Source organism: Hyposmocoma kahamanoa, unplaced genomic scaffold (genome assembly GCF_003589595.1).
Source record: "Hyposmocoma kahamanoa isolate Upper Pololo Valley unplaced genomic scaffold, ASM358959v1 224, whole genome shotgun sequence".
NCBI lineage: Eukaryota > Metazoa > Arthropoda > Insecta > Lepidoptera > Cosmopterigidae > Hyposmocoma > Hyposmocoma kahamanoa.
In genome coordinates, this window is record NW_020653743.1 from 8,440,974 (window position 1) to 8,456,950 (window position 15,977).

The following is a 15,977-nucleotide window of genomic DNA, read 5'->3' on the forward strand; positions in this document are numbered from 1 at the left end:
TTTCGCGAAAGCGACATAAAGTGCGAGATGCTACTATTCTCGCATAGAGTATTTCGCGCTATGTCGCTCTCGCACAATTCGCGCCCTGTCGTGCTAGCCCTATTGGCGTGCAGTAGCAATCTTCTGCAATTTGCACTTGTACGCACCTTCACGTTATGTGCACTGTCTCATGTACAACGTACCTACCGACCTACCGTACGTACGCGCCGACGTCCCATAAATGATAGACATGTCGTAGGTATAATAAATAGTTCGTTAGTAATATGAATAAAGGTATATGTAGAATATATAGCATAAAAACCTTCAGAGTACGCTAATCTGTTAAAACAATACTCTTACAGTACCTACGTGAATTGATATCAAATAAGCCAGTCTAGAGTTGAAAGATCGACATTGAATATCGATAATTCGATACTGACTGTACATAAACACGAATATAAATTGTGCAATTCGTCTATCCATATCTCCTATTATAGTATTGTCGTAACTAGCATGTGGTATTTTGTCGGGGACAAAGTATTTTCCATTTATAACTTCAAATTTTTGAAGTGTAGCTCGTATCAAAATGCCAAATACGATATAATAATTAAATTTGTGGGGCGATTTGTGTTAATTTGGAATCTGTTTTAATCGGGACGATTTTTAGCTATGTTTGATGAACATCTGCGTAGCTGTTTAAAGATCAACCCAGAACAGCTCTGCCCAGTTAATGGAGGGATCTCAATCGTATAATGTGTGGGGGATTTTTTACATTTTTTAATTGTTTTTTTTTTTTGTAAATCTATGTATGTAATGTAATATTGGTATAGGGACATTTGTTTTTTTTATTTGGTTCTATAAGCAGATATTATCATATATATTTTTAGTTTTTATGACCATATGATAAACACCTTTGATGGAAGCTATTTTATTTCTTTGCATGACTGTTAGGGTGTTTTTCGTCAATTTAGCAATGTGATTGTGTTTCTGATCAACTTCGTCGTCTTTTCGAAACGCGCAGATATTCATGGATCTCAGTCCTTTATCGAACCTCGGTGCGGCACTTAAAATGTCGATTAAAATGTAAATAAATAAAATATGGAGCATTTGATTACGATCTTACGTAATCGTAGAGCAGATTCAGGTATAGCGCCACACTGGTCCAGTCTGTGCTCGATAGAAGTCTGAAGTACATAAAATTTGTCGATATAGTTTCAAACTCTAGTATAGGCACTTGATGTCACACAACACCGAATCTGGCCTTGTTGGTTCCCCATGACTGAATTCTGTGAATTTATTTATTTGCATTCATTCAGTTTGTTTATACACCTTTTGTTTAACATTTTGATTTCTTACTACAATAATCCTTTTTATCCCTAGACAACTAATTTTTCATAGCTTCTTATTAGTGGAAACACAGATTACATAGTAACCAAACATTAGGCATACAAACATATTGTTGGATTGTCTATTTATTTACTTACATTTACTAAAACATGACATGTTTTTTAATATCATATTACTATAGGTACTATAAATTATCACACGGGCATGCAAACGTGAATCTAATAAATAAGTCAACGTTGGTAGTGATTTGGGTCGATATAATAATAATAATAATAATAGTAAATTATAACTATAGTAGTACTCGTTTATATGTTTTATTGTATTTCTGATTTACTTTTAATTAATGACTAATAAACTTACTTTTAAATTAATAAATTTACGATTAAATTAATAAATTTACTATTGAATTAATAAATCATTAAATTAAAGAGTAAATTAAAATCTCTTCTTCCAGCCATTGCGGTCATCGACATTTTCACGTAATCTAATTGATTACAATAAAGTAGTTCTGATTCATACTAGAGCATTTAAATTCCTTGAAGAAATTGTTTTGTACAATAAATTACTACAATTTGGAGTGTACGTTAAACTAATTTATAACACAGTTTACGCAGCGCCATTGCGGTTGAAGTAGGCTTTGTTAAAAAATTCATATTACCGGAAGGTAGAGCATTAGGTCATGCAGCGAAATGTATCTCGCTATGTCTTCAATGTATATTGGTCTAACAGCTCAGTCCATCACTGTGTATCTAGACGTTTTATTATTAAAGTGATTAAGGAATAATGCTAGACGGTCAACAAGCAGGGTTGCCAAACTTGGAAGTTTGCATGCCATAGGAAAAATTCCAAGTTCTTAGGGTATTCACGATTGCTACACGTTAGAAATGATTTTTTTATTTGGATCTAAATGGCGTGTATTTGTTTTTTCAAACAAACAAACGGTACTAGCTTTTACAGGTTTGAAGGTTACGTCTGACAGCCTTTTTTCAATTTGGTTTCATTAAAAATATTAGACAACGTCGCATACGTTGCTCCGATCCCTAAGTAAGGAACTAAAGCACTTGTGTTGTGGAAATCGGAAACAACGACGGCACCACAAACACCCAGACCATATAGAAAAGTTTTTCTACATTGACCCTGCCGGGGATTGAAACCGGGAACTCAGAGATACCAAGAAAACTGGTGTGCAAACCACTCGACTACAGAGGTTGACTGATTTACTTTATTTTGTGTAAGATTTGAAGTCGTCTCAGTTTGCTAGTCTGTGGTGCCAGTGCTATTGCTCACAGTAGATATCTTGTATAATACCACTACCAATGTTATTCGACTTGGCAAATGTTGATTCTTTTAATACCAAAACTTGTTTTACTGCGTTTTGACGCTCTTTGCTGGTATTATAGGTATACAATTTGGTAGAAATAACATTGAAATCTAATATTCCCATCGTTACGAGAATACAATTTTGTCTCGTACGTCATACATACGTGAAGTTTTTTAAATATAGCAACGCAGGGCAGAAACCATTCGTATATTAGATGCAGACTTAGCTTTCAACTCTACTCCTCTATGCTCATCAGCACCGCGTCTGGAGAGTCATTGGAGAAGCGGGAATAACTGTTTTGCTAGTTCAAATGGTTTAAGTATTTAATGTGAAATAACGGCCATACAAAAAAAATTACGATACACCTAAGGATATTGTCTAAAGAATGTGCTAATTTGTTACACGAAAAGATGTGCTTTATCCGATCATATAAAATCTTGAAGACAGGAAAAAATAAAAGTTTTAAAACGGATTATTTGTGAATAAAATGTCTAATTTTATACATATTTTTTTATATGCAGACATTTCTGTTTAAGTACGACAGAGAACCTGCTAAATTTTTGGTTTTTAACTTGAACCTTATAGTTACTAAATTCACATTTATCTCAAAATTTGCAAATTGTTCAGCGGATTAACGACACGACGCGCCGCCCGCTGCTACGTCAGTCGCTATTGGGCACTTGTCGGATCTGTGTCAAATTTTGTCAGCCTGTTCTTATTTTATTCACATTAATTTCCACCGCGCGGAATGCTGGATGCGAGAAGCGACTCACGCCCGCCACACCTCACCCCCTGAAATCTTGAAATCTGGGCTTGTGTTGAAATACCTCGCCTTAATGAATTATCATCAGCAGGCTTCATGCAATCGCCTATGAATCCCAAGTGTAGCGATGCAATCGCGCGTGTGTAGAGGTAGACGACTAGCTACTGCATCGCTATTGCATCGCTGCCAACTTTCGAGATATTGGCACTTAAAGTTTTTTATTATTTGCTTAACAATGGAACTGAAACTCAATAAGATACAAAAAATAAACGCTGATAGAGGGTTGTAGATCTCGCTTTTTCTAGACATGTTAATAACTCAATTTATCTAAAAATGTCGATTACGTTAGTTACGATAACCAGGGCAGTGTATCTGAAGTGGTGCCCCACAGATTGTGACACACTGTTGTTGTCCGGTACGTTCTAATACTATCACGTATAATATCACGCACACTTTTCACTGTCTTTGAATTCCGTAAACGACATACTTAGACGATAGACGACGTAATTACCATAACTTCACCGCTGCGAATTCTTTTATCACCATTAAAAACTTTTCCGCACTAAAAATGTTTACCAAAAGTTTACCGAAGTAGCTAGCGATCGCGTAATAAATTTTGTATAGTAAATTACACGGCACCCCTAGCGTGTTTTACATAAAACATTAAACTTTGCGACAAAGTATTTCACGCGGCGACTTCGAGGTGCCATTGACGAGACAATATAATTTACTAATTGTCAATTAATTCAATTAATTTATATAATATTGAACAAACGAAGCGCCTGATTATTTTCTCTGACAATCTAAACCAGGTGTCGCGAACTCCTTCTTTTGCAAGTTTTTGTTTATTTAATTTTGTTGGTCTTCATTGGAGTATCGTACGGTGTTTTTTTTATTGTGTTTCATATTATAAATAATTGTGCTCATTTCTGTCCTTTTCCTCACTCCCTTTCTATCTCTGTTCACTACGCCCGGAACGCCTAGTTTCGTATACAAAACACCTGACAGTTTCCTTGCTATTTAGCAAAATTCTATCTTAGTAAGCAACTGTCTCTTTAACTACCATGAAAAACGATAATATTATAATTGAACTTCCACTTTGAATGGCAGGTCAACTTGATAGATAGTGGTGAATCTATCCCACGGCGCCCTGAACTCCAAGGCAAGAAGGTGGGGGGCTTTTAGGTGGCATGCCCTCCACTGGAGGGTCAGTCCCGAGGTTTATCCTCGGGTCTCCCTGGGCTCGGGGGTATGCATAAAGCATTTCCCCCGTTACAATTAGGTCAACTCGATAGAAAACAACGTGTGAGATAGGTATTGGTGAATTGTTTTGTGTCGTTGGTAATAAAGGCACCATAAGTACACCATTTATTATTCATAGTGTCGTACTAGTTGTTTTTGACGAAAATAATAATAGCGGGCGAATGTAAATGCGTGCTAGTGGTTTTGTTTTTTATACAAAATTGTTTCAAGTGGTTGGTTATTTTTGTGGTTACGTTATGAACATGCGATTCCATACTAACGTTAACGCGGTATGAAATCTTTGTGCCCTTGGGCTTATTTTAATTCAGCATAACATGTTCTATGTAAATGAATCATTGAATTTTGTCAGTACGTTGTTGATACTTCTTTATGGAGAAGCTGTACATGGTAACTACACACAAAGCACATGGAAATCGCGCTGTACGTACACCCCGTAATTGGTTTTTTGAGATCTATGTAACGAAACGGGGTACCCCGTAATGTCATGTTTTGATATTTAAAATTACTGTAATAGTACATTGTGTATCAAAGACGATAAATAAGAAATTGCCTACGAGGACTTATTAGAAGCCCGAAGCCGAAGGCCGAGGGCTTTAATACCTCGAGTTTTGTATTTTTTTTACCGTCCGTGATACATACAATGTTTTTCATCACATTTGCGAGGAAATAAATGCAATGTTTATTTCTTGTATGAATAAATATGGTTCACAACACAACAATTATGGATTTTGCAAATGGCGGGAATTTTGTTTTTTTTTAATCAACAGGTGGCCGAGCTAGCCAGCCAGCTATGAATTGCGGGTTTTAGTAGTTAAATTTTTTTACACGAATTAATTTTTAGTGTTATATTATGTGCGTTTCTTGCTTATTTGTTACCATTAAACTGATGGCTCTGAAGCCATTGCTTTATAAATAAATAACCAGCCAGCTATTCTTCCATAGATAATACAAGTCGTACTAAAATGTTGTAAAAAACAAACACGCATACAGCCATGATGGATTAAAAAAATATTGCTAAATTTTTATACAGAAAATAATTGAAATCAATTAAAAAAAAATCTTAATAATTAGTATTGTTAAAAAGTATTAAAGTAGTGTGTGACTGAATTGCAATTAAATTTCTGTTTACATAACATTTTAAGCGAATGTTTTAGTTTTGACGTTAAGTAACCTCCTTGCTGACCTATGTAAGGAATATGTCGCTACAATTTAAAAAGAACTCACTCCTTCCCGACCATGGCGGTAATGGAAAGAAACAATGCCCGAGGGTTTTATTTGGGGCATTATAGTCACGTTAGCCACCATGCAATCATACTATTTACGAGCAAGTGTGATGAAAAAGCTGTTATTGTCCATGAACCGGTTAAGCAGTATTGCCTCTGGTAGTGTAGTATGATACAGATGAACACATAAATACATTGTTAAAATCAAAATCCCAAACTTCGTCGTAATCGTGTAAACGCACCGTACCTTAAATCCATAAGCGTCATGAGTTGCAAATACTTCCTCACTTTATTGGTCTGGCCTTGGGATCTTTCATTGCATATTTAACAACTTGAAGGTCGTTATAGTCATAACTGGTCGTTATATGCTATAGTCGTAATATATAAGCCCATTACAAACAACAGTTGTCATTTATATTTATTGTTAGTACTTGAAAATAGATGTTACTAATTTGTTAGCTTTTCATATATCGGGCGTTAATTGCATTAATCTGAAAGGGGATGTTTGCGCCCATTATCTAATACGATATACATATTTTGATCGGGTGTATCACGGAACAATAAATACAGTAGAAGTGGTTAGTTAGCGTGTGACACGTGCCAACTTTAGGTCTCGAAAGACCTATCTGAGCTCAGTTCAGCTCAGCAAATTCTTTAAAATCCCAGTAAAATGCCTTATTGTGCTGTTTTGGAGTGCAAAAATGATAGCCGCACCAAGAATATTACCCGTAGTGGTATTTCATATTATCGGAATATTTTTTTTGTTACAAGAAACGAAAGTTAAGCTTATAGCCCTACAATGTGGTCTGCCGCAAAATACTCGCTCACTCGTATAATTTCTTGAGTTCATACCTTAATACATACTCGTCCAAAGTCCAAAATACGCGATTATGAAATGAACTTCGCAAATCGAGGCAATATTCTCGAATTTTATCGAGAACTGGTATTTAATTAACTAACACAAGCACAAAGGAGTGTTCTGTTGTCGTAACAGCGTCCTACACGAAAACCTATAATAATGGAAACCTCACGAGTGCGACTTAATAAAATAAGTCATAAATACTCGACATGAGGCAAGGCGGGACGTGTATTAAGTCGTGATGCATCGGAAATATAAAATGAAGCTATTGCAAGACATAAAACTTTACCATACAAGAGTCTACGCTCCTTAATTTGTTCGGTTCCTGACATATTTATTTTCTTCCTTTATTTTAACGTATTATTTATAATCAGGGTTCAATATTAATAAGATTTGATAATTATCCATGCTGATTCATAGTTTTGTGTCTACATTTTTTGAGTAAAAATTATAAACAGTGAGAAAACTAAAATTTAGGGAAAACGATGTAACTATTTTTGTAGATTGATAATTGACACGTTTGGATTATAGCTACATATTTACATATTTAAGTAGCTATTTTTACTATTATTATATTTAAATCACTGATCTGTGTTGCCATTGTAATTTCTTGTGCAATAAAGTATCATTTATTTTATATTTATTATATGTTTATTTACTACTGACTTACTTACTATTGAATATTTTTTATATGTACGCGTACACATATAAGTTTTTTTATGCAAGGCTGCAAAGTCGTTGTTTGACGCGAGTGCTTGTATTGAAACCCGAGCAAACGAAGGACTCTTAGAAACTCTTAGGACTCTTAGAAGGGTCGTATTCCAGAACTCTACTCAATACTGAAGTCAGAACTTGAGTATTGCAGTGAGCACTGAAAATCATACTCAAGTCCTTGCCATTAGGGTCGTATTTCCAGTGCTTCAAATCATACTCAAGTCTGTTCAAATCCTGACTTGAGCATTGAGTAGAGTTCTGGAATACGACTACGAGTTGCGAACCACCATTCAGTGATGAATTAGTAGTGTAGTTTCAACAAGGGGCCTACCATAACCTTTCCAAAAACAATATTTTTTCAATATAAGCTTAAAGTAAAGTTATTGTAATATTACTCATATTCGTACCATGACGAACCTGTCAACCAAGTAATGTATTATTGCAAAAGTGATTGAAAGAACGAATGATTTCCCAATATTGTCTATTCCTTACTAAAAATAGGAAAGAGATATCGCTATGTGAACTATATAATGCCATCTCTTTCTTTTTTGATGTTCCGAATCGTCTTATCGTAGTATAATGTTTAAGTACTTAATGGTTATTTACATTCAGAGAATTTTGACTGTTAAGAAAAGAATATAAAAAGAATAAAAGAATACGTTGTTTTCAATAATTATTCCGCATTTTCATGAAGAAAAATAAATAAAACAAACTGAGTTTGGTAGTCACGTTGTGAGTTCGGAACTATAGTCTAGTGTTAACTGTTAGTTTCGCCAAGAAGCACATAGTTGGCGCTGTTATAATTTTAACATACACTAATATAACATTTTAACATGTTAAAATACGCGATATAAACATCGCGTATTTTTATTTAACGAAAAATTATGTACTATGTTCTATTAAATAAAAAAATAAACTAAATATTGGAGAGATACATGAAAATAAATAAGTTCAACTTAATTTTAATCATTACAAATCAATATTAAGACAATAAAACTGAAAATAATATTGTTTCCATTGCATCCGTGTAACTATTTTAAGATTGCTAAATTTGACATAAGAGCAATATTACTTTAATGTTAAAGTCGCGTCGTAGTACGAACTGAGTGAATGAATAGTCGCAAAGCTGCCAATAAAACATCATAATTTAACATTACAATAAGCTTACTTTAAGCGCGATAAAGTCGATGTGAGATTAAAGTAATATTGTTTTAAGAGGTTGTGGTAGGCCCCCTGGATTGAAAAAGACTCAGAGATAGGTTCTTTCCTTTTTATTATTTTTTTATTTATGATACCAAGTGACGATACGAACAAGTCGCATGCCTGATGGTAAGTGACACGCCTGTTCATGGCAATTGCAGTGCCATTCGGTGCTATCGCAAAGATCTGAGGGGCACTACCACCGCGCCCATCACCCAGAGACATAAGTTGACAAGTCCCATGTGCCTGTAACTTCACCACCTTTACCCTTGCTTGCGCGTAATTTCAGATGCATTTATTAGGATCACAGACCACATAAACGTGATTAGGATAGTTTCATCCTTAGCTTATAAAGCGAATGAATGAACTTGATAACGGTCTAGGGAGAAGCGAAAAAGCGAAGGCACAAGAGCTATTGTCTTAAATTGAAGTGCCCTTCCCTAGAGGCCTTTTGGCGCTTTTCGTAGAATTTACTTTGGTGTTTTGTACCACCTACATTGTTTACTAAATCATTAGTAACGTTAACAAAAAATTGTGACTTGCGATAAAAAATAATGCTTGTTCGTTGGAAAAAAGGATTATTTTCGAAATTCTACGTGTTCGAGGTATATTAGAATTTGCCCTTGATACGGCGTCGTGGAAAGGAAATTCAAATCTAATGGCGGATATACAAGCACTCAGTACGTTTCTCTAAATCGACCGTAAAGAAAATTCAAACCGAACCATCTTACGCATGAGTAAATCAATTTAAACTGACTTTAAACTTGATTGAAACTGTGTTGCTGCCAAGGTGAAAATACACGTATACTTCATTAGAATAGTATTCAATTACGACGAAGACGTGAATAAAAGTGCCCTGAGTTGAAATTTACATTTTGTTTATTTCTCTTTGTTTATAATAATATATAGTCTGTCTTTTTTGAAGACGGAGTAAAATGACATTTGTAGGGTTGCCAGTTTTCATAAAATTTGAAATAGTTATATAATTGCTGTCGATAGTTTTATCGATAGATTATGAAAGATGGTATAATTTTGCCATAAACGACATGAATTGTGAATGTTACGACGTGGGTGTTTTTACGCGCATGCGTAACAAAGACCACGGGACCTGTGAAGGGCCCGAAACACTGGTTTGTTTGAAAAAACATATATAGGCAATTTAAATCCGGAAAAAATAGTTTCATTTCCTCGCAAAACCTCATCGTCATCCATCATCATCCACAGCCTGATTTCACTCATTACTGGGCACCTTTACAGGCCTCCCGAAGTTTGTGTCATCCACCACGGTCCTGTGCTAGCCGCATCTATTGACACTACGCGATGCGTGCTATGCCGATACCCACCTTGCAACTGGGCGCTCGACGCTTCTTTTGCCCATCCTCGGCACCAATCAATCGTTTTGCTCCACCTGTCATCACCTTGCCTTGCTATGTATCCAGCCGAACCCCATTTCATTTCCATGATCTGAATTCCAGCATCCTGGACTCTCGTCCGTCGTCGGATCTCAACGTTCGGAACTCTGTCTACAAGGCTGATGCCGAGCATGGCGCGCCCCATGGCCCTCTGTGCAACTCTTAACCTGTATACAGTCTCCTGCGTGAGCGTCCATGTCTCGGCACCATACGTCATAGTGGGCAAAACACATTGATTAAACAAGCGGGTCTTCAGACACTGTGGAATCTTATCTGATTTAAGGATGTTATTTAACTTGCCAAACGCAAAAACCTAAGAACTCATATTTTTTAGGTATTTCTTCCGTAAATCAGTCAAGTCTGTAATGTGTTTCGGATTCAAACGCAGTCCAAACCTGTAGTAAGCAGCAAGTTTTTTTTTTTGAGATGTCGTTGTCAATGCCTTGCAAATGCCCGAAATGTATATGTTCATTTCATCAGGTAAATGGACTGTTTGGTAGTGTGTATTCAAAGACAATGACTCGCCTATTGCCCATTTATTTACAAAATGAGCTCAGTAACTTGCCATCAAGGACGCGGTACACTGACACAGCTCCAAAATTAACGGGTCATCATGACGTCACATAACGCCACACGCTAATCAAACGATTGCGTAACAAACGCCTATGATACGACCAAAACGTTTAGTTGACATTGAAACTTGAAGTATGTCTATATCTATATCTGTGGTCACGGCTGACTGTCAACCATGACCATAAGACCTGTAAAGGGTTCGAAACATTTGGTTTATTTGAAAAAACAAATACACGCGATTTAGATAAAAAAAAAAATAGGTTCATTTCCAATTTGTAACAACCGCGAAAACCTAAAAACTCGACATGTCTATTGCTTTTTAACTGACTTCAAAAAAGGATGAGGATGTTATGCGATAATTCCGCTCATTTGTGAACCTATTTGGATGATTTTTTTGGTTGGAAAAGGGTACCTCGGTAGTGGTCCTGTTTAAATTTAAAGAAAATATTCCACCTCTAAGGGTGGCAGACTACTCCGGGGACCAATCCGTTTTCGCGTACTTTCCGGTAACCGATTTTCTTTAAACTTGTTATGACTAAACTATATAGCAAATCATTTAACACGAATGCTTTTCGTTTTGCAAAACTACCCCTTAAACTGGAAAAATCTTGTGCAATTTTTTTTTTGAAAAATAAATGAAAATATTAAACTAAAAGGGATCAAAACGGTATGGTAAGTTTTTTTTGGCAAAGTCATATTTGCTGTGGCTGACATAAAACTTGATGTGATTGATTACGCTTCAGAGCAGAAAACAAAATACGTATTGTATTAAAACCTTTTTTCTTACACACTTCTATCCTATTTGTAAAACTAAAGGTGAATAATTACCTAATTCCACGCGGGCCAAAATCGCGGGTCTGATGCTAGTAATGTATAAGTCATTAATTAAACGGCTTTACCTTGAAATTAGCATACCACAATAATTGTACGAAAAATTGTAATGAATCGTATAATAGCGCCGCCGCAATTTATGCTAATAAAGAGACCGCGATGCGCCATTGCCAAAAACCTATTTTAAACGTTTTAAAAGAAATACGGTTTAGGTTATTATTTTTAAAGTGGCCGCTAGAGTTGCTGTTTACACCTACATATGTGTACGGACAAGAACAATATTCTATTCCCTATTTATTTAAATGGCTTCAATTCTTTAGAGTTCTTAAGTTGTCGCGATTCTTCCACATTATTATTATAACAATAATAATAGCGCATACACTCATAGCTTCGCACTAGGGAAATCCTGTATCGCGGCCATGGACACACATAGACAACCACATATTATTACACCCATTTGGGTGTAATAATATGTGGTTGTCTATGTAAAAACTATATGCGATTTAGATCTGAATATCTCGTGAATTTTCACGAGAGAAATAAATGTAGGCCATGCAATATTTGACCGATATTCAGATCTAAATCGCATATATTTGTTTTTTCAAACCATCCACCTTCTTTCACCTTTACAGGTCCCATCACATAGGTCCCATGGGTCAGCCGTGATCTGACTTCTGAGGAATTGTTGTCCCGTTGGTTTGTTGGAAAAAACAAATAAACGTAGTTTTATTTTCTTTGGTTGAATTCTGACAAATGTTAACTAAACTTTCATTATCAGTGCAATTGTCTTTTTAATTTTACGTAATACACGCTGTACCCGACATGCGTTGCTATGTCTCTAAAAACGTGTGTTCAACTCGCATTAGTCCAGGGCCTTAACAACAATAAGGTCTAATACGTTAGAAATTTTCGTGGACATGGGCACAACAACTCACGAAACTTTTATCGCGTATTTTATGTATGTAGAAAAGGGCAAATGATTTTATTTTGTTTAGTGCTGCGAAATTTGTCGACGACTATAGTTTTAATCCACAATTTTAAAACGGAGCGCGTGTCACGAGTAGAATTATAAGGAGCTGTCACGATGTGATAGCTCGAAACTAAAATTACCTAATCTTCTGTCCTTTTCAGACGGATTTTTGAGACAGATGCACTGAACGCAAATTAAGTTTAGCTTACGTTTGCTCGAATCGGTCAATTTTTTCAGCTAATTGATCCAAAGCCATAAAGCCGTTCCTCATTATTATTTGAGTAAAAAACATCAGGATTGTGCATTTATTATAATCTGACCTCGGAACGAAAAAACGCACAACTAACACTTATCAAAATTGAATTATATATACTTATTAGGGATCAAGAAAAAAAGGCCAACTTACCTTATTTTTTGTAGAAATCTATTTCAATAATTTGTCAGATGTACATACAGTAACCTCAAAAGTCGCAACTGGCATAATTATTCACATTTTCTACCATAAATAGTCACATTTGACATGAATTATGTTAAAAACTTTAATATCAAAGGATTTTACTTAGTAATTTACGGAATTGTGCCCTTATTATGTAGTTCAATTACAATAATTACATCGTTAATAACACACAATAAGGGCACAACTATAATAAAATTGTGTTCATTAGTTCTATTATAAGTCACGTATTAAAAGTCACATTTAAATTCGTTTTGGCCATTATATGCGCTAATAATATGTACGTATTATAATTTTTTTCTTCTAACTTGAAAGAGAAAATTAAGTTTATATTTTAAATGATTAGTTCTAATCTCAGTACAGTGTACTAAAAAAACCGACCTCAAAAATCATTCATGCCCTAATTTGCCACTCTTAGAGGTGGAATATTTTCTTCAAATTTAAATGGGGCCACTTCTGCGGTACCCTCTTTCCAACAATAAAACAATCATCAAAATCGGTTCCGGAGTTATCGCGTAACGTACATATAAAAAAAATCATACAGTCATATTGAGAACCTCCTCCTTTTTTTTAAATCGGTTAAAATACAATTAAAGTTTCTGTATAAAATATCAAAAATATATTTTAACTATAATTTTATAATAAAAAACCTAGAAAATTTTGTAACTCATTGAAATGTACTATACGTAAAAGAATACGCGAATACAATGATCGCTTGAGTTACTTTCATACATAGTTTCTTTGGCAAATCGTAGGCGTATCAATGATTTACGTACACTGCATAAAATTGCTATGGACTGTCTGACGGTGGCTTACTAGAGATGCTACTGTTCTGAGTTTCGCGTAATCAACGAATGTTAGTATACCATTACAAAAAATAATGTATCACAAAATAAACCCCTGTACAAGATGTGTCACATCATAACGGAATATGTACTAATTGTGATATATTTAACTGTGGTGTCTCTGCTTTTAAGATGTCACTTCTTGCATTGTTGTTAGGTGAAAAACGTATTCCTATTGTTTTTTTATTCCGATAATCAGTTTAGTGTCTGTTTAATATACTTTTGAATGTTGAGCAGTTATAATTGGGCATAGATATGCTAACTGTGTTAATTTTTAAGTGTTTTTTTTATATTGTTTGTGTCTGTTGGCTGTTACTGTACCATAAATTTTAACTGCATCTGTTGCCGAACGGTTACCATTGCTCGACTGCCACGAAACACGAAATATTTGTATGGCCTGCAATTATTGCTCTTGTGAGTTTGGGTGTAATTTGTGGTTGTCTATGTGTGTCCATGGCACCTGCGATACAGGGTTTCCCTAGTAACGGGGCTATGGATGTGTGCGCGTTATAAATAAAAAATTAAATTAATAAATTTATCTCCGAATTGAAAATTTGCTGCTTGTACCTTTCTTTCTTCCGAGTGTAGAATTGTGTATTATTGCCGAAGTAATTTGTGTTTTTAATTAAGTGTATGGCGACGGCGTTTGCCAATATTGGTATAGCGTATGTCGTTTAACGCACGCGTTTCGGATTAAGTTATCCGCAACGCCTAGAAGGCTACAAACGTGATTCGCAATTTCGAGTGGTTAAATTTTTACAAATGTTTTATTAAGTATCATTAATTGGAAGAAACGTAAAGTTTATTTAACACAGATGAGATTTCGATGTCTTTGTTTTTTTATCTTTGTTTTTTTTAAGGATTTCAAAAAAACAAAGATATCGAATACAAAAGAAATATCGCTTTCCAATTCAACCGTATTTAACATAAATATTTAACGTACTTGATACATATGTAATTTTAGAGTTACATATATGTATTTGCGTGTGATGCACTTTGGTGGCATGGCTGATTGGTTTTTTTTTTGTGTGTTTTCGTCGACTTTCCTCCAGCCACAGGGGATCTTGTACAGCTCAACTAGGATAGTTGTATTTTATTTAATTATTTTTTCCTTACTCTGTCCGATGGGCTCAGCATACACATTGGCATACTCTGGTGACCCGTAGATGCAGTTAAATTTTTATTTCTACCCATCACCATTTACTGACATCATGTTTTTTGTATTATTATTTCTAACAATTTTTTATCTCTAATCTTAATAACTTTCTGTATACTATAATTACAGGGAATGGATATTGTTCATAAGTATACATTCTTGTTTCAATTTCTTACTAAATCTATGTGCTAGCTTAGTTCACATTCTTCTAGAACCTGTCACTTACATTTCACATATTATATTCAATATACATAATATACATTAGTCTCTACTTATATTCTATTGCTTCATTTGCTAACTCTATATAATATTCTATAAACAGCTGATTTGGCTGCAATCGCTCACTATGTGGTACTGGCAGAAAACCAGCGCTGTTTGACTTTTCACTGTCTTCAGTATTTATGCTGAGTAAGGGCCATTTCAGCACAAACTGTTGCAAATGGGTTATGACCAGCATAAAATTTTGTTTTTCTCTACAAATATGTGCTTGTATCAATGTGTACTAATTTATGGTCTATGTGCTTTTGTGTTATACCTTGTGAAGTGATTGTAAATGTTTGTGTCTGCTTGTATTTGTGCTGAATGATTGTTTGATCTATCTGTCTGTTCATCGTTACATTGCCATTATGACAGCTGGCTGTAACTACAAGTCTATTCTACAAAATAAAAAAATTGATGTTTCTAATATTATTTTCTATCAGTGATCCAGGCTTGAAATTTAAACATTTCTTAATTAAGTAAGTACTCTACAAGTTACATATAAATCTCCACATTTTCTTGCGGTTTTGGCAGCCAACGCTAACCGCGAGTCTATTCTACTTAATTAAATTTAAATGATGTTTGCCTTGCCATCATTCTTTATGTTCAATGAAAACATATGTGACCGGCAAGAACCATAATTAATAAATAGTAATTTAATATATCTCAGTTAATTTTTTTATTTACACACTTATAAGCCTCACTGTGGGAAACCCTGTATCGCGGGTGCCATGGACACACATATAGACAACCACAAATGACACCCAAAGCCACGAGAGAAATAAATGTAGGCCATACAAATATTTCTC

General features: G+C 35.0%; 1 protein-coding gene across 3 annotated transcripts in view; it reads left to right on the top strand.

Moving 5' to 3' along the window:
• LOC113228122 (dual specificity protein phosphatase CDC14C-like) overlaps positions 1-15,977 on the top strand; it is a 52,336-nt gene that overhangs the window by 2,813 nt on the left and 33,546 nt on the right. The window lies entirely within an intron of this gene.